The 19,337-nt window shown below is 39.1% G+C and overlaps 1 pseudogene; it reads left to right on the forward strand.

The window, feature by feature from the left end:
* The first annotated feature begins 5,798 nt into the window (after positions 1-5,798).
* LOC100677507 (olfactory receptor 2G2-like) lies at positions 5,799-6,881 on the forward strand (annotated as a pseudogene).
* The last annotated feature ends 12,456 nt before the right edge of the window (positions 6,882-19,337 follow it).

Consider the following 19,337-nt stretch of genomic DNA (forward strand, 5'->3'; position numbering starts at 1 on the left):
ATTTGAAAAGAAAACATTTTCTCAGAAACAAATAAAATCTGTGAAGCTCCCCACTGGGAGACAGTAGGGGGAAAAGCACAAGGTAATAATCAGGATACTGCAGGATGTGTTCATTGTTGTCATTACAAGGTTGTGGTGGACTTCATCAAAATCAAGTGGAGGACCATGCGTATCTGTGTCTCTTACTTGCCACATACACAAGTCCCTACTGACATTAACGCTATTAATGAAGCCACATACAAACAGGGGGTGGAGCCACACACGTTTGAGGGAGCCAGTTTGGTGGAAGATCAGAAATTTGAGAGAGGTTTGTGCAGAAGGCCAGGGATTAGATCTCAAAATATGGATTTGGGTTTAAACACAGGGACTTTTACTAATTATCTTGAACACCTGCTAGGAAAGAGCAGAAATGTTTTATTTTGCATCAATGTATGGTAGTAATTCTTCCATCACTACTGCATGTTCTATTTGAGGCATCACTAGACACCCTTAACGAGTACATGGTAGAGCTCCTTCTCCTGGTGATTTTTGTGAAGAACTAGGGATTATTGGCAATTGCAGTTTCTGGTTCTTTGATTAGTGTCCCTGCATCCTTTCTGATATCTTATACAGAAGCAATAAAATGGGTGCAATGAGGAGTTAATAAAGCTAGCACTGGAATAAGAATAGGAGATCAGATCATATTTTATTTTAGAGTTGGAAATAATGACTGCCCATAATATATGATTATCTTGCTTAAGTGATTTTACTTCATAAAATTGAAATTTGTGGACTTGCAAAGATCAGAAGAAAAGAAAATAGAATTTATCAAGGAAGCGTCAGACCTAGTGCTATAGTTATCTCAGATGATCTTTTGCACAGAAGAGCAGTCTAATATTACGGAGAATTTTGTTCAGTGGTATTCAAATTAATTAAATATGATAGGATCATTAGAGAGAAAAGGTGAAGGTATTTCTGTTGAAATCCAAGAACAATTATTGTAAAATTTAATCCAAATGTGAAGTAAGTGAGTTAAACATTTGGCAGTGGAAACAAGTAAATATTAATTATTATGACCAGAAGTCAGGTTCAAAATGATTTGTTATGTTCCTTCTACCAAGGTTTTTTGCACTTCTTTATTCTCTAATTTCATGATCATATCAACAATCTACCAGTTAACTACAGCTGAGTTAGTCTCTCTCGGAAAAACAAAAGATGTATAAAATGATGGACATAGCTTGGGGAGATAGTGGAATGATATATGAGATGCACTGAACACCCTAAGAACTGAATACTCTAAGAACTAAATACATAATAAAATACTGTAAAATCACTTCAGATATGCCCCTGGTCTCAGGAATCTCATATGCTATCATGAACTTCATCAAATTAATATATATATATATTTACCCAGTGCCGTCGAGTCGATTCACTCTCTTAGCGACCCTATAGAAATATATATATATATATATGTATATACACACACACACGTATTGTTATTGTTCTTAGTTGCCATCAAGTTGATTCTGATTCATGGTACCCCATGAGTTCAGAGTAGACCTGCACAGCATAGGGTTTTCAAGACTTTTACCCTTTGAAAGCAGATGTCCAGGGCTTACTTCTGAGGTGCCTATTTTTTTATGGGTGGGTTTGAACCGCCAACCTTTCACTTAGTAGTTGAGCGCTTAACCATTTGTGCCACCCAGTGACTCTTTTCATGTAAATACAGGTAGAGATATAGGTACAGATACGGATATAGCCCTAGTGGCGCAGTGATTAACAGCTACAGCTGTTAACCAAAAGGTCAGCAGTTTGAGTCTACCAGCCACTCCTTGGAAACCTTATGGGGCAGTTCTACTCTGTCCTACGGGGTCGCAATGAGTCAAATTCAACTCGATGGTGAGTTTTTTTTTTTTTCTTGTATATAGATAAATCTATATATATCTATATACACAAAATGAGAAGAAACAGCCGCAAACATCCATTAATAATCAGAATGTGGAATGTACGAAGTGTGAATCTAGGAAAATTAGAAATCTTCAAAAATGAAATGGAATGCATAAACATCTATATCCTAGGCATCAGTGAACTAAAATGGACTGGTATTGGCCACTTTGAATTGGACAATCCTATAGTCTGCTATGCTGGGAATGACAACTTGAAGAGGAATGGCGTTGCATTGATCGTCTAAAAGAACATTTCAAGATCTATCCTGAACTACAATGCTGTCAGTAATAGGATAATATCCATATGCCTACAAGGAAGACCAGTTAATATGAATATTATTCAAATATACGCACCAACCTATAGGGCCAAAGATGAAGAATCAGAAGACTTTTTTCAGCTGTTGCAGTCTGAAATTGATCAAACATGCAGCGAAGATGCATTGATAATTACTGGCGATTTTAATGTGAAAGCTGGAAAAAAAGATCAGTAGTTGGAAAATATGGCCTTGGTGATAGAAACAATGCTGGAGATAGAATGATAGAATTTGGAAGACCAACGACTTCATCACTGCAAGTACCTTCTTTCACCAACATAAACAGTGACAAAAAAAAAAAATTTTTTTTTTATACACATGGACCTCACGAGATGGAACACACAGAAATCAAATTGAATACATCTGTGGAAAGAGACGATGGAAAAGCTCAATATCATCATTCAGAACAAGGCCAGGGGCCGACTGTGGAACAGACCATCAATTGCTCATATGCAAGTTCAAGCTGAAACTGAAGAAAATCAGAGCAAGTCCACGAGAGCCAAAACATGACCTTGGGTATATCCCACCTGAATTTAGAGACCATCTGAAAAATAGATTTGATGCATTGAACACTGGTGACTGAGGACTGGACGATTTGTGGAATTACATCAAGGACAACATATATGAAGAAAGCAAGAGGTCACTGAAAAGACAGGAAAGAAAGAAAAGACCAAGATGGATGTCAGAGGAGACTCTGAAAATTGCTCTCGAACGTCAAGCAGCTAAAGCAAAAGGAAGAATTGATGAAGTAAAAGAACTGAACAGAAGAGTTCAAAGTAAAGCAAAGAGCTGGAAATGGGAAACCAAAAGGGAAGAACATGCTTGGTGTTTCTTATGCTGAAAGAACTGAAGAAAAAATTCAAGCCTCAAGTTGCAATAGTGAAGGATTCCATGGGGGAAAATATTAAAAATGACGCAGAAAGCATCAAAAGAAAATGGAAGGAATACACAGAGTCATTATACCAAAAAGAATTAGTAAATGTTCAACCATTTCAAGAGGTAGCATATGATCAGGAACCAATGGTACTGAAGGAAGAAGTCCAAGATGCTCTGAAGGCATTGGCGAAAAACAAGGCTCCAGGAATTGATGGAATATCAGGTGAGATGTTTCAACAAACAGATGCAGCGCTGGAGGTGCTCACTCGTCTATGCCAAGAAATATGGAAGACAGCTTCCTGGTCAACTGACTGGAAGAGATCCATATTTATGCCTATTCCCAAGAAAGGTGATCCAACTGAATGTGGAAAGTATAGAACAATATCATTAATATCACACACAAGCAAAATTTTGCTGAAGATCTTTCAAAACCGGCTGTAGCAGTATATATCGACAGGGAACTGCCAGAAATTCAGGTCGGTTTCAGAAGAGGACGTGGAACAAGGGATATCATCGCTGATGTCAGACGGATCCTGGCTGAAAACAGAGAACACCAGAAGGATGTTTACCTGTGTTTTATTTACTATGCAAAGGCATTCGACTGTGTGGATCACAACAAACTGTGGATGACATTGTGAAGAGTGAGAATTCCAGAACACTTAATTGTGCTCATGAGAAACCTTTACATAGATCAAGAGGCAGTTGTTCAGACAGAACAAGGGGATACTGATTGGCTTAAAGTCAGGAAAGGTGTGCGTCAGGGTTGTATTCTTTGACCATACCTGTTCAATCTGTATGCTGAGCAAATAATCCGAGAAGCTGGAATATATGAAGAAGAATGGGGTGTCAGGATTGGAGGAAGACTCATTAACAACCTATGTTATGCAGATGACACAACCCTGCTTGCTGAAAGTGAAGACGACTTGAAAAAGACCACACCCTTCAGTATGGATTGCACCTCAACATAAAGAAAACCAAAATCCTCACAACTGGACCAATGAGCAACATCATGATTAACGGAGAAAAAGATTGAAGTTGTCAAGGATTTCATTTTACTTGGGTCGACAATCAACAGCCATGGAAGCAGCAGTCAGAAAATCAAAAGACGCATTGCATTGGGTAAATCTGTTGCAAAAAACCTCTTTAAAGTGTTGAAGAGCAAAGTTGTCACCCTGAAGACTAAGGTGCGCCTGACTCAAGCCATGGTATTTTCAATCCCATTATATGCATGTGAAAGCTGGACAATGAATAAGGAAGATCAAAGAAGAATTGATGCCTTTGAATTGTGGTGTTGGTGAAGAATATTGAATATACCATGGACTGCCAGAAGAATGAATAAATCTGTCTTGGAAGAAGTACAAACAGTATGCTCCTTAGAGGCAAGGATGGCGAGACTGCGTCTTACATACTTTGGGCATGCTGTCAGGAGGGATGAGTCCCTGGAGAAGTACATCATGCTTGGCAGAGTACAGGGTCAGTGGAAAAGAGGAGGACCCTCAACGAGGTGGATTGACACAGTGGCTGCAACAGTGGGGTTAAGCATAACAAAGATTGTAAGGATGGCGCAGGACCAGGCAGTGTTTCGTTCTGTTGTGCATAGGGTCGCTATGAGTCGGAACCGCTCGACGGCACCTAACAACAACAACATATACACATACCAGTTCTTTATCAAGCTATCTATATAGTTAAAAGGAAAGGTTACTGGAGTGTATGATAGTAAAAGACATTTTTACTGAGGGATTGATGAAAGCTCCTCGGCAGTACTGGGGTTGAAGAAGACTGGCCTTTTTATAATGCAGACACAATATTTTTCTGAGCAGTGTTCTTTCATAAAGAAGATATGGTGTCCTCATGTGTAAATAAAATATCCCTTTACTTGCTTGCTTTCACTAATGGCGACCAAATTTTGCTTTCACACTATTAGCTGATGGTTAAAATGCAAATGATGTCAGGAAAAAAATTCAAATATCACAGGGAAAACAAGACATTTCCAAAGGTCTGTTTTTTTGAGCCAAGAGTATCTTGGTCACGAAAAAAAGAAGCAAGAAAAGACCAAAAGCAAACAAAGAAGAAAACTAAGAAACAATGGTTAAGGAAGATGAAAGCTATACAGTATGTAGTATTAACTGGGGCATATGATCAGAGGAAATGAATTCAACTGTTAACTTCAACCCTTAGTAAGTGTATGCCTTTGAATATGTCACATAAGCTCTCAGGAGATGATTTTAATTATTGCCAACCATATCAAATACATTTCAATGATGCTATCTTCTAATTTCAACTCTTTTAGGGGCGATGAGAAATACCCCTTTTTTTTTTAAAAGAATTTCAAAATTGCTTACATAAAATATAATTTTTCAGTTTTTAGTTGGAATTATTTGAGTTTTCCCTTTCCTGTATCTAGAATGACATATTAGTGTAAAGGGTTAACTCTGGTGGAGTTGGAATAAAGTGATGGTCTAAGCGGTTTCCTACAGCAGATGATGTTGTTTATTAACATGTCCACGCTTCTCTGTTTGGAGAGCATTAGAGGAGAGCTAAGAGGTGAGGAAAGTGTGCATTTACTTGGCATGCACACGTTAGGAAAATGGATAGATGACACTTGCTAGATTAAGGACATAAACTTCTACACTTTCAAGATACCATACTTTTTTGGAAGGTGACATTGCCACTCATGTAACCTTATACATATATCATCTTTCTCAGCTATGCCTCAGCATTCTACAGCATACTTTATAAATGGGTATACTGAGGAATAACAATGAGAGCAACTTAACAGGCTTCATCCTTCTGAGGTTTTCGGATCATCCTCAATTATGGAAGATTCTATTTGTGGTCATCTTGATATTGTATTTGCTGACCACCTTTGGTAACACCGCAATTATCCTGGTGTCTCACCTGGAACCCAAGCTTCACACACACATGTATTTCTTCCTTTCTCATCTCTCCCTCCTGGACCTTTGCTTCACAAGAAGTGTTATCCCCCAGCTCCTGGTAAACTTGTGGTCTCCCATGAAAAGCATTACCTATGGTCGCTGTGTGGTTCAATTCTATGTCTCCCTTGTGCTGGGATCCACTGAGCGTGTCCTTCCGGTGGTAATGTCCTATGATTGCTATGTTGCCGTCTGTCATCCCCTCCATTACACTGTCCTGATGCATCCCCATCTCTGCATGACACTGGCCTCTATGGCATGGTTCAGTGGGATGGTCATCACCCTGGTACAGTCCACTCTCACTCTGCAGCTGCCCTTCTGTGCTCATCGCCAAATTGACCGTTTTTTCTGTGAGGTGCCTGTGCTCATGAAGTTGGCCTGTGTAGACACCACATTCAATGAGGCTGAGCTTTTCGTGGGAAGTATCCTGTTCTTTATAGTGCCTGTCTCATTCATCATGGTTTCCTAAGACTACATTGCCCAAGCAGTTTTGAGGATCAAGTCAGCTACTGGCAAACAGAAAGCATTTGGGACCTGTTCCTCCAACCAAATGGTGGTCATCATCTTCTATGGGACCATCATCTTCATGTACCTGCAGCCAGCCAAGAGCAGATCCAAGGATCAAGGAAAATTTGTTTCTCTCTTATACACTGTTTTAGCCCCCATGCTTAACCCTCTTATTTATACTCTGAGAAATAAAGAGGTTTAAGGGGCCCTGAAGAGAGTTCTAAAGAAGGTTCTGCAAATCAATTTTACATGATTATCAAAAAATTCTTGAAAGAGATACTGTGATGAACAACTTTTAAATGGAGCCTACTGGAGATATTTTCTTTGGATTAATTAAACCAAAACCCAAACCCAGCGCCGTCGAGTCGATTCCGACTCATCGCGACCCTATAGAACAGAGTAGAACTGCCCCATAGAGTTTCCAAGGAGCACCTGATGGATTTGAACTGCCGTCCTTTTGGTTAGCAGCTGTAGCACCTAACCACTATGCCACCAGGGTTTCCTTGGATTAATTACTTTATTTAAAATTCTGTAAAATTCTGTGAATCTATGTGTCTAGTCTTGACTTTGCCCTTACCCAATACTATCATAAAGCAAATCATTGATTTAGCCTGTGCTTCAGTGTCTTCTCTGAAGAATACATTCCTTAAGTAACATATATAAAATTCTTTTTAAATTGTAAACTTCACGAGATTAAGTTGAACATGAAAATATTCAAGAAATTCATAAAATCGCTCAGTCTCTCTTTCCTGTATTTACCAATAATACATTCAGCCTGTCAGCCTTCCAAGAGCTATAGATGGACATGTTACTTACTTCTTACCAAGGATTCTAAGCAGGTTGTAAACTGAATGCATGCATCTTGGAAAAATTGTGAAGCAGAATACTTAACTTAGAACTCTGAAGAGCAGTGTGAAGGTGGAAAAATTTATAAGGACAAAAACCTGAGGATAAAGTTTGCAGATTAAATATGATGGATAAAGCAGGTGGCAAGAGCTTGGTCCTTTTTTTTTTTTTTTTTCGGGGTTAAGTTTTTTTTTTTTTTTAATTTTTATTGAGCTTCAAGTGAACGTTTACAAATCAAGTCAGTCTGTCACATATAAGTTTATATACACCTTACTCCATACTCCCACTCATTCTCCCCCTAATGAGTCAGCCCTTCCAGTCTCTCCTTTTGTGACAATTTTGCCAGCTTCCAACCCACTCTACCCTCCCATCCCCCCTCCAGATAGGAGATGCCAACACAGTCTCAAGTGTCCACCTGATACAAGTAGCTCACTCTTCATCAGCATCTCTCTTCTACCCATTGTCCAGTCCCTTCCATGTCTGATGAGTTGTCTTCGGGAATGGTTCCTGTCCTGGGTCAACAGAAGGTTTGGGGACCATGACTGCCAGGATTCCTCTAGTCTCAGTCAGACCATTAAGTATGGTCTTTTTGTGAGAATTTGGGGTCTGCATCCCACTGTTGTCCTGCTCCCTCAGGCGTTCTCTGTTGTGCTCCCTGTCAGGGCAGTCATCATTTGTGGCCGGGCACCATCTAGTTCTTCTGGTCTCAGGATGATGTAAGTCTCTGGTTCACGTGGCCCTATCTGTCTCTTGGGCTCATAGTTATCGTGTGACCTTGGTGTTCTTCATTCTCCTTTGATCCAGGTGGGTTGAGACCAATTGATGCATCTTAGATGGCCGCTTGTTAGCATTTAAGACCCCAGACGCCACATTTTAAAGTGGGATGCAGAATGTTTCCATAATAGAATTATTTTGCCAATTGACTTAGAAGTCCCCTTAAACCATAGTCACCAAACCCCCACCCTTGCTCTGCTGACCTTTGAAGCATTCAGTTTATCCCGGAAACTTCTTTGCTTTTGGTCCAGTCCAGTTGAGCTGACCTTCCGTGTATTGAGTATTGTCCTTCCCTTCACCTAAAGTAGTTCTTATCTACTAACTAATCAGTAAAAAACCTTCTCCCACTCTCCCTCCCTCCCCCCCTCTTAACCACAAAAGTATGTGTTCTCAGTTTATACTATTTCTCAAGATCTTATAATAGTGGTCTTATACAATATTTGTCCTTTTGCCTCTGACTAATTTCGCGCAGCATAATGCCTTTCAGATTCCTCCATGTTATGAAATGTTTCACAGATTCGTCACTGTTCTTTATCGACGCGTAGTATTCCATTGTGTGAATATACCACAATTTATTTAACCATTCATCCTTTGATGGACACCTTGGTTGCTTTCAGCTTTTTGCTATTGGAAACACAGCTGCAATAAACATGGGTGTGCATATATCTGTTCGTGTGAAGGCTCTTATTTCTCTAGGGTATATTCCGAGGAGTGAGATTTCTAGGTTGTATGGTAGTTCTATTTCTAACTGTTTAAGATAACGCCAGATAGACTTCCAAAGTGGTTGTACCATTTGACATTCCCACCAGCAGTGTATAAGAGTTCCAATCTCTCCGCTGCCTCTTCAACATTTATTATTTTGTGTTTTTTGGATTAATACCAGCCTTGTTGAAGTGAGATGGAATCTCATCGTAGTTATAATTTGCATTTCTCTAATGGCTAATGATCAAGAGCATTTTCTCATGTATCTGTTAAATGCCTGAATATCTTCTTTAGTGAAGTGCGTGTTCAGATCCTTTGCCCACTTCTTGATTGGGTTGTTTGTCTTTTGTGGTTGAGTTTTGACAGAATCATATAGATTTTAGAGATCAGGCGCTGGTCTGAGATGTCATAGCTGAAAATTCTTTCCCAGTCTGTAGGTGGTCTTTTTACTCTTTTGGTGAAGCCTTTAGCTGAGCATAGGTGTTTGATTTTTAGGAGCTCCCAGTTATCTGGTTTCTCTTCATCATTTTTGGTAATGTTTTGTATTCTGTTTATGCCTTGTATTAGGGCTCCTAAGGTTGTCCCTATTTTTTCTTCCATGATCTTTATCATTTTAGTCTTTATGTTTAGGTCTTTGATCCACTTGGAGTTAGTTTTTATACATGGTGTGAGGTATGGGTCCTGTTTCATTTTTTTTTGCAAATGGATATCCAGTTATGCCAGCACCATTTGTTAAAAAGATTATCTTTTCCCCAATTAACTGACACTGGGCCTTTGTCAAATATCAGCTGCTCATATGGGAATGGATTTATATCTGGGTTCTCAATTTCTGTTCCATTGGTCTGTGTGCCTGTTGTTGTACCAATACCAGGCTGTTTTGACTACTCTGGCTGTATAATAGGTTCTGAAATCAGGTAGAGTGAGGCCTCCCACTTTCTTCTTTTTCAGTAATGCTTTACTTAACCTGGGCTTCTTTCCCTTCCATATGAAGTTGGTGATTTGTTTCTCCATCACATTAAAAAATGCCGTTGGAATTTGGATCAGAAGTGCATTGTATGTATAGATGGCTTTTGGTAGAATAGACATTTTTACTATGTTAAGTCTTCCTATCCATGAGCAAGGTATGTTTTTCCACTTTACATAAGTGGTCCCTTTTAGTTTCTTGTAGTAGTACTTTGTAGTTTTCTTTGTATAGGTCTTTTACATCTTTGGTAAGATTTATTCCTAAGTATTTTATCTTCTTGGGGGTTACTGTGAATGGTATTGATTTGGTGATTTCCTCTTCTATGTTCTTTTTGTTGATGTAGAGGAATCCAAGTGATTTTTGTATGTTTATCTTATAACCTCAGACTCTGCTAAACTCTTCCATTAGTTTCAGTAGTTTTCTGGAGGATTCCTTAGGGTTTTCTGTGTATAAGATCATGTCATCTGCAAATACAGATAATTTTACTTCCCCCTTGCCAATTCGGATGCCCTTTATTTCTTTGTCTGGCCTAATTGCTCTGGCTAGGACCTCTAGCACAATGTTGAATAAGAGCAGTGATAAAGGGCATCCTTGTCTGGTTCCCATTCTCAAGGGAAATGCTTTCAGGCTCTCTCCATTTAGAATGATGTTGGCTGTTGGCTTTGTATAGATGCCCTTCATTATGTTGAGGAATTTTCCTTCTCTTCCTATTTTGGTGAGAGATTTTTATCATAAATGGGTGTTGGACTTTGTCAAATGCCTTTTCTGCATCAATGGATAAGATCATGTGGTTTTGGTCTTTTGATTTAATAATGGTTTTTCTAATATTAAACCAGCCTTGTATAAAAAAAAAAATTGCATACCTGGTACAAATCCCACTTGGTCATGGTGGATTATTTATTTAATATGTTGTTGAATTCTATTGGCTAGAATTTTGTTGAGGATTTTTGCGTCTATGTTCATGAGGGATATAGGTCTGTAATTTTCTTTTTTTGTGATGTCTTTACGTGGTTTTGGTATCAGGGAGGAGGTGGCTTCATAGAATGAGTTAGGTAGTATTCCGCCATTTTCTATGCTTTGAAATAGCTTCAGTAGTTTTTTTTTTTTTTTTTTTTTTTTGTGTTAACTCTTCTCTGAAAGTTTGGTAGAACTCTGCGGTAAAGCCATCCGGGCCAGGGCTTTTTTTTGTTGGGAGTTTTTGGATAACCGTTTCAATCTCTTTTTTTTGTTATGGGTCTCTTTAGTTGTTCTACTTCTGATTGTGTTAGTTTAGGTAGGTAGTGTTTTTCCAGGAATTCATCCATTTCTTCTAGGTTTGCAAATTTGTTAGAGTACAATTTTTCATAGTAATCTGATATGATTCTTTTAATTTCAGTTGGTTCTGTTGTGATGTGACCCATCTCGTTTCTTATTTGGGTTATTTGTTTCCTTTCCTGTATTTCTTCAGTCAGTCTGGCCAATGGTTTATCAATTTTGTTAATTTTTTCAAAGAACCAGCTTTTGGCTTTGTTAATTCTTTCAATTGTTTTTCTGTTCTCTAATTCATTTAGTTCAGCTCTAATTTTTATTATTTGGTTTCTTCTGGTGCCTGATGGGTTCTTTTGTTGCTCACTTTCTATTTGTTCAAGTTGTAGGGACAGTTCTCTGATTTTGGCTCTTTCTTCTTTTTGTATGTGTGCATTTATCGATATAAATTGGCCTCTGAGCACTGCTTTTGCTGTGTCCCAGAGGTTTTCATAGGAAGTATTTTCATTCTCGTTGCATTCTATGAATTTCTTTATTGCCTCCTTAATGTCTTCTATAACCCAATCTTTTTTCAGCAGGGTATTGCTTAGTTTCCAAGTATTTGATTTCTTTTCCCTATTTTTTCTGTTATTGATTTCCACTTTTATGGCCTTGTGTTCTGAGAAGATGCTTTGTAATATTTCAATGTTTTGGATTCTGCAAAGGTTTGTTTTATGACCTAATATGTGGTGTATTCTAGAGAATGTTCCATGTGCCCTAGAAAAAAAAGTATACCTTGCAGCAGTTGGGTGGAGAGTTCTGTATAAGTCAATGAGGTCAAGTTGGTTGATTGTAGTAATTAGGCCTTCCGTGTCTCTACTGAGTTTCTTATTGGATGTAGTGTCCTTCTCTGAACGTGGTGTGTTGAAGTCTCCTAGTATAATTGTGGAGGTGTCTATCTCACTTTTCAGTTCTGTTAAAATTTGTTTTATGTATCTTGCAGCCCTGTCATTGGGTGCATAAATATTTAATATGGTTATATCTTCCTGGTCAATTGTCCCTTTTATCATTATGTAGTGTCCTTCTTTATCCTTTGTGGTGGATTTAACTTTAAAGTCTATTTTGTCAGAAATTAATATTGCTACTCCTGCTCTTTTTTGCTTATTGTTTGCTTGATGTATTTTTTTCCATCCTTTGAGTTTTAGTTTGTTTGTGCCTCTAAGTCCAAGGTGTGTCTCTTGTAGGTAGCATATAGACGGATCGTGTGTCTTTATCCAGTCTGAGACTCTCTGTCTCTTTATTGGTGCATTTAGTCCATTTACATTCAGCGTAATTATAGATAAGTATGTGTTTTTTTATGTGTTTAGTGCTGTCATTTTGATACCTTTTTATGTGTGTTGTTGACAATCATTTTTCCACTTACTTTTTTGTGCTGAGACGTTTTTCTTTGTAAATTGTGTGTTCCTCATTTTCATAGTATTTGACTTTATGTTTTCTGAGTCGTTACGTTTTTCTTGGTTTTTATTTTGAATTATGGAGTTGTTATACCTCTTTGCAGTTACCTTAATATCTACCCCTATTTTTCTAAGTAAAATCCTAACTTGTATTGTCCTATATCGCCTTGTATCCCTCTCCATATGGCAGTTCTATGTGCCCTGTATTTAGTTCCTCTTTGTGATTATTGTGATCTTTTACATATTGACCTCAATGATTCCCTGTTTTGAGCTTTTTTTTTTTAATTAATCTTAATTTTTTTGTGTGATTTCCCTATTTGAGTTGATATCAGGATGTTCTGTTCTGTGACCTTGTGTTGTGTTGCTATCTGATATTACTGTTTTTCTAACCAAACAATTTCCTTTAGTATTTCTTGTAGCTTTGGTTTGGTTTTTGCAAATTCTCTAAACTTGTGTTTATCTGTAAATATCTTACTTTTGCCTTTATATTTCAGAGAGGCTGGTAGTTTTTCTCCTTCAGTGCTCTGTATATGTCATCCCATTGCCTTCTTGCCTGCATGGTTTCTGCTGAGTAGTCTGAACTTATTCTTATTGATTCTCCTTTGTCGGAGACCTTTCTTTTATCCCTGGCTGCTTTTAAAAGTTTCTCTTTGTCTTTTGTTTTGGCAAGTTTTATGATAATATGTCTTGGTGTTTTTCTTTTTGGATCAATCTTAAATGGGGTTCGATGAGCATCTTGGATAGATATCCTTTCGTCTTTTATGATGTCAGGGAAGTTTTCTGCCAGCAGATCTTCAACTATTCTCTCTGTGTTTTCTGTTATCCCTCCCTGTTCTGGGACTCCAATCACACGCAAGTTATCCTTCTTGATAGAGTCCCACATGATTCTTAGGGTTTCTTCATTTTTTTTTAATTCTTTTATCTGATTTTTTTTTCAGCTATATTGGTGTTAATTCCCTGGTTCTCCAGATTTCCCACTCTGCATTCTAATTGCTCGAGTCTGCTCCTCTGACTTCCTATTGTGTTGTCTAATTCTGTAATTTTATTGTTAATCTTTTGGATTTCTGAATGCTGTCTCTCTATGGATTCTTGCAACTTATTAATTTTTCCACTATGTTCTTGAATAATCTTTTTGAGTTCTTCAACTGCTTTATCAGTGTGTTCCTTGGCTTTTTCTGTAGCTTGCCTTATTTCATTTCTGAGGTCATCCCTGCTGTCTTGAAGCATTCTGTAAATTCGTTTTTTATATTCTGTACCTGGCAATTCCAGGATTGTATCTTCATTTGGGAAAGATTTTGATTCTTTAGTTTGAGGAGTTGTAGAAGCAATCATGGTCTGCTTCTTTATGTGGTTTGATATCGACTGTTGTCTCCGAGCCATCACTAAGATATTGTAGTGATGTATTCTATATTTGCTCACTGAGTCTTATCTTGTTTTGTTTTCTTTCAAGATACATAGATGGGCTACTAGATTGTGCTGTGTTGATTGTTGTAGCCCTTGACTTACTTATGACCTATTACCAGCTGGTTTGGGCTATTACCACATATATATGCCTGAGTCCATTCACTATTCTTGAGTAGAATCTGATTTTGGGTCATCAAGTGTGTGATGCACGCTGTCACCTAACCACCTAGAGAAGTAGTGGTGATAGTTGTGTGCACCAGATTCTAGTAGCAGCAGGGGTTCACACTCCGGAGGGGGGAGCAGGATGCTGACAGGCTTCCCCCAAGTGTCAGTGAGCTAGGTGTGTCTCTATTCCTAAAGCACCTTGGTGGGTGGGCTCTGCAGCTGTACCTTAGGCCCCCAATGCAAGTACCTCTACAGACTGGTGGGTGTCACCCTCGTTAGACCCATAAGGCAAGAGGCTAGGTGGTCTGGGGGGAGCTTCAGCCCTCAGTTCCCTGTTGTGGGTCAGTGAGGGCTCTGTTGAATAAGCAGCGATATCAGACCTGGGAAAGTTGTCTTTCCAGTAAGTCTGCTAAAACAATTACAGTCAGATCCCTATCAGAAATGCCTTTGCATTATAATAGCCACCTTGTTCCCTGTAGGGATGAAAGCCCAAGACTGTGGATCAAATACGCTTGGCTGGAGCTGGTTCTGTGTTTTTAGTCCAATTAGGGAAGGATTTTTGGTCCCTGGTTTTTTTGTAGTTGCTTGACTCAGGCCAGGAGAATGAGTTAGGAAAAGACCAAAAAAAAAAAAAAGGAAAAGAAAAACCGCAGAGTAGTTCACTCTGGCTCAGAAAATTTCAGTGTTATGGAAGCCGCCTGGGAAGGGGAGGGGAGGGTTCGGATATATAGGAGAGAGTAAAAAAAAACACCCCGGAATATAGATAAAGTTACTTATCTTGCTTGAGATGACTGTTTTATCTGAAATTCCTGAGGGGCACGTCGACTGTGTGCACTGGCTGGGTAGAGATTGCCCCCGAGGGTCAGGCCCAAGTCCCGTGCTTGCGGTGTCTCAGAAGCTGCGGTCAGTTCCTCCTCTCCCAGTCCAAAGCCCAGCACCAAGGTTCCACGGCTGGGTCGCTGCACTCACAGCTCCAGAAACCAGTCACTGCCTCCCGGTGACTTCTCTTCCCGTCAGCTGCGTCGCTGCGCTGCCTGCATGCACTGGCTGGGCTTCCCCTGAGGTCAGTTCAGGGGTTTAGGGCTGCGCCCCGTGATTGTGCCGTCTCAGGATGCCATGCTCAGCTCCCCTGTGCCCAGTCCAAAGCCCCGGCGCCAAGGTTCCCCGCCTGGGACGCCGCACTCCCGGCTCCAAAACCAGTTGCTGCCTACTGGTGACTTCTCCTCCTGCCAGCCGCGTTGCCATGCCACCCGCGCGGACTGGCTGGGCCCCCTCCCAAGGTCAGTTCAGGGGGGAAGGGCTGCGCCCCGTGTTTGCACCATCACAGGATGCCGTGCTCAGCTCCCCTGCACCCATTCCAAAGCCCGGCGCCAACGTTTCCTGACTGGGACGCTGGCTCCAGGCTCCGAAAACAGTCGCTGCTTCCCCATGGTTGTTCGCTCTCAGTCTCTGTCACTCAGGTCAACTCTTTAAATCTGTGTTTGTTGGTCAGGTTCGTAGATTGTCATGTATGTGATCGATTCACTTGTTTTTCCGAGTCTTTGTTGCAAGAGGGATCCGAGGTAGCCTCTACCTAGTCAGCCATCTTGGCCCCGCCTTCGGGCTTGGTCCTTTGATTGTGTAGTGGAACCAATGAATAAGTCAAAGCTGCTTAACATTAAACTCTGTTCCCTATGAAATTCACAACTGTAGAATTTTCCATGGCCTAAAGACAAAATTAGTAACATTTATTGTGTCGCTATGAGTCAGAATTGACTCGATTGCACTGGGTTTGGTTTTTTTGGTTTTATTTTTGTAACCGTAACACTGTTCTTTTTTTAATATTTTTGAATTTTTTATTCTATATTATGGTGACAATTTTCACAGCAAGAAAAACACCATTTCAGTAATTTCTACATGTATGATTCAGTGACATCGATAACATTCTTCAAGTTGTATAATTCTTGCTATACTTTTCAAAATTATTCCACCAACATTAACATAACCTTACTGCCCGTAAGGTTCTCAATGCACCTTTCAAAGTCTGCAACCAATTTGATTTTACATGGGTAATTCTTTAAAAGAGCACAAGGTTCAAGGCAGACATACTTTACTACTTAAGCTAAACTATTGTTTGGTTCGAAGAAAACTTCAGAGGATAGTCTTGGTTTCAGATTTAAAGTTTAAACATTATCTCAGAGCAATAGTTTCGGGCTTTATCCAGCCTCAGTGGTTCCAGAGAATCTGAATTACATTGAAAATTTCCGAATCTGTTTAATATTTTCCCAGTATTGATCAGCATTCTTCTACAGGATCCTTGATCAAATCGTTCAGAAATGGAAGTCAGGCATCATTCATTTCTGGTCCCATGGTATAGGAGGCAATTGTTCATGGAGGCAACCAGACATACATTCCAATTCCTGAATTTCCTTCTTCCTCTGCTATTCCAGGTAAATGGAGACCAATTGTTGCTGCTTGGATGGCCATAAAAGCCTTTTTTTTTTTTAAGTTGTGATTTGTCTTCCAGATAACATCTTTATCACACTATTTTCACTATTTGTACTGAAACACTGAGCTTTATTTTCCACAACTGTTTCATCCATGGACTTTTTCATGTATAATGGCAGTTCAAACCCATCTTTTTGTGCCATGCAAGAAAAGCTCTGACAATATATCTACTTCTGTAAAGATTACAGCCAAGAAAATCCTATGGAACAGTTCTAATCTGTAACACATGGGTTCGCCATGAGTCAGAACTGACTGGATGGCACAACAACAGCAACAAAAATTTTTTTTAAATGAACTTTGACATCTTGATTCTGGAAATTTTATGTGATGCATAGTATTATACATTCTATTTTACTTCATTATAGCAGGTGTTGAATTTTGTAGTTTATTGTAAACAACAGTTCTCCTTGTTCAACTTACATACAAATAAATAAGTAAATTATGTTAGATGAAGAAGATTATTGTGGGAGGGTCTTGTAGGTTTAGATCAGTACCCATTTAAAATTAAAAATAAAGAAGGCAGGAAATGAACCATCGTTAGTAATCAATTAGATAGACATTATTAGGAACATAATGCACTGGCTGTGTCCTATCCTTTCAGTGTTTGAAGTATTAACCTCCCAATCATTTATTAACCCATTTATCACATTTTTGATGTGCAAGTATTCAATGCCAAGTTGTGTGCAAGTTGTGAAGAATAGTAATAAATCAAGAAAGAAATGGCATATGTCCACACTAAATTTATTACCACTGAGAAAGATGGATTTTTTTAGCTATCTGGTGCTACTAGAACAGAAATACCAAAAGTGGGTAGCTTTAATGAGCTGAAATGTATTTCCTCACAGCTTAGGAGGATAGAAGTCTGGATTCAGGACCCAGTTCTAGAGGCAAGTGTTTCCTAATTAGCATCCATGCCCTGGAGCAATTAAGCCAATGAATCGTACTCCAAGTCAGAAAGAGAAAGAAAGTCTGTTAGGAAGTGACACCAAAGGAAAGCCCGACAGCAACATTGGCTGTCTTCATGGAGTCCCCAAGTGCAATTTTAGGTTAGAGTCTATATATCGTTCTTGCAAGGGTTACACAGTGTCCTTAGGCACATAGCCCACAGATGGCTGGATGAGTTATACATTACAAGACAATTACAAGAGACTCCTTATCAGACTAAAGATATACATGCTGGACATCTGGACTCTAATCTTTATGTTGGGAGTCACAAGTCACAGGTGGCCAGATGGAACAAAAAAGAGCCATTAACCAAATTATGCAGAAAGAAGCAGGTAGGAAAAAAAAAAAACTTATAGGTTATTTAGAGTATCATTGTGGCATTAGTTATGAGAGCTCTCAATCACTCATTTTGAAAAGGAGAAAACATGTTGTGACGTTAACGGTCACAAAGGCTCTGTCTCTATGTGGGCTCTGGGGGAAGATCCTTGTTCCTTGGTTTCTTGGTGATCTTCAGGTGGTGTGGTATCTATCTTCCCCCATCTTTTTGCTTAATCTGCTCTTTATATCTTAAACCAGATTGACTTAAAACACACCCTACACTAATACTACCTCATTAGCATAACAAGGAAAACTAATTCAAAAATGTTATTGTAACCACAGGTATGGAAGTTAGGATTTACAGCACATATTTTTGAGAGACACATTCAGTCCATAACATGGACTCTAAACAAATATAAAATATCATGGAAATGAAGTTGAGATAAGATTCATGAAGGAAAAACTAGAGGGAGTAATCTAATTGAACATCAAGGCGCTAACTGAAAGCTTTGAGACTAAGAGGCTTACACCGAGAAGTCTCAAGTAAATAAAGCCAGAAGTACAAAGAGGACCACACAAGAGGGGGTGAATATGGAGAGGGAAGAGTTTCCTGGAGAAGACTGTGTTTAAGGAAATGTAGCCAAGTATTAGGTGCAGCTTTAACCTGACTTTCTAAATCTACGTAGAATGGATGTGAGTCTCATCAATTACATCGTCTGGTGTTTTCTAATGGAACTCAAAAATTTCTACAAATCCCCTGAGGACTTCTATTCTTAAAGTGACTGTGGCCTTGTTCTGGCTCCTTATTAATTCCTTATGAGTTTAGCATACTTTAAATAAACTTTTATTTTGAGTGGAAATAACTTAGATATGACAGAGCATGTACTGAGCACGCTTGAATCTTTCTGTTGGCTTTCTTCTGCAGTCTGCTCCTTTCATATTTTCCCAGGATCGCTACACTCTTTCCCCTGTATTTCAGTCATCTCCCTTCTTGTAGTGTTTTGACACCAACAAACACCCAGAGCTTGGAAGATCCAGTTTACAAGCTGAGAAAGTATTAAAATGTGTTTCCAAATATAAAGAACTTTCTCCTAAGAAGAGTTCTTGTGCCCTGTTCAGATGACAAAATTTCCATTCTTTTTATAAAAATAAAAATATTGTTACACCATTGTTTATTGTGGGTCTTCAGGAAATTATCTCATGTTCTTTCAAATTCATACTAGGTTAAATATTTGTAGAGTATGAATATATAGGGTCTACAGCAATTTTTTTTATCGCTACAAAAAGAAACTCAGTAGTCCATATGAAACGATCCTCTTTTCTTTTTTTCCTTCCCTCCCACCCTGGTAGCCAATAATAAACCTCCTTTGCCCTCTTCAAACCTGCCCCTCCTGTCACTGATGAAGTATGGGCAGTGGACTGCAGGCTGATTAACCGCCACCCTGGAACCACCAAAACAAAGCAAGCAAGACCTCTCCGTAATTGTTCATAACATCTTC

Source organism: Loxodonta africana, chromosome 2 (genome assembly GCF_030014295.1).
Source record: "Loxodonta africana isolate mLoxAfr1 chromosome 2, mLoxAfr1.hap2, whole genome shotgun sequence".
NCBI lineage: Eukaryota > Metazoa > Chordata > Mammalia > Proboscidea > Elephantidae > Loxodonta > Loxodonta africana.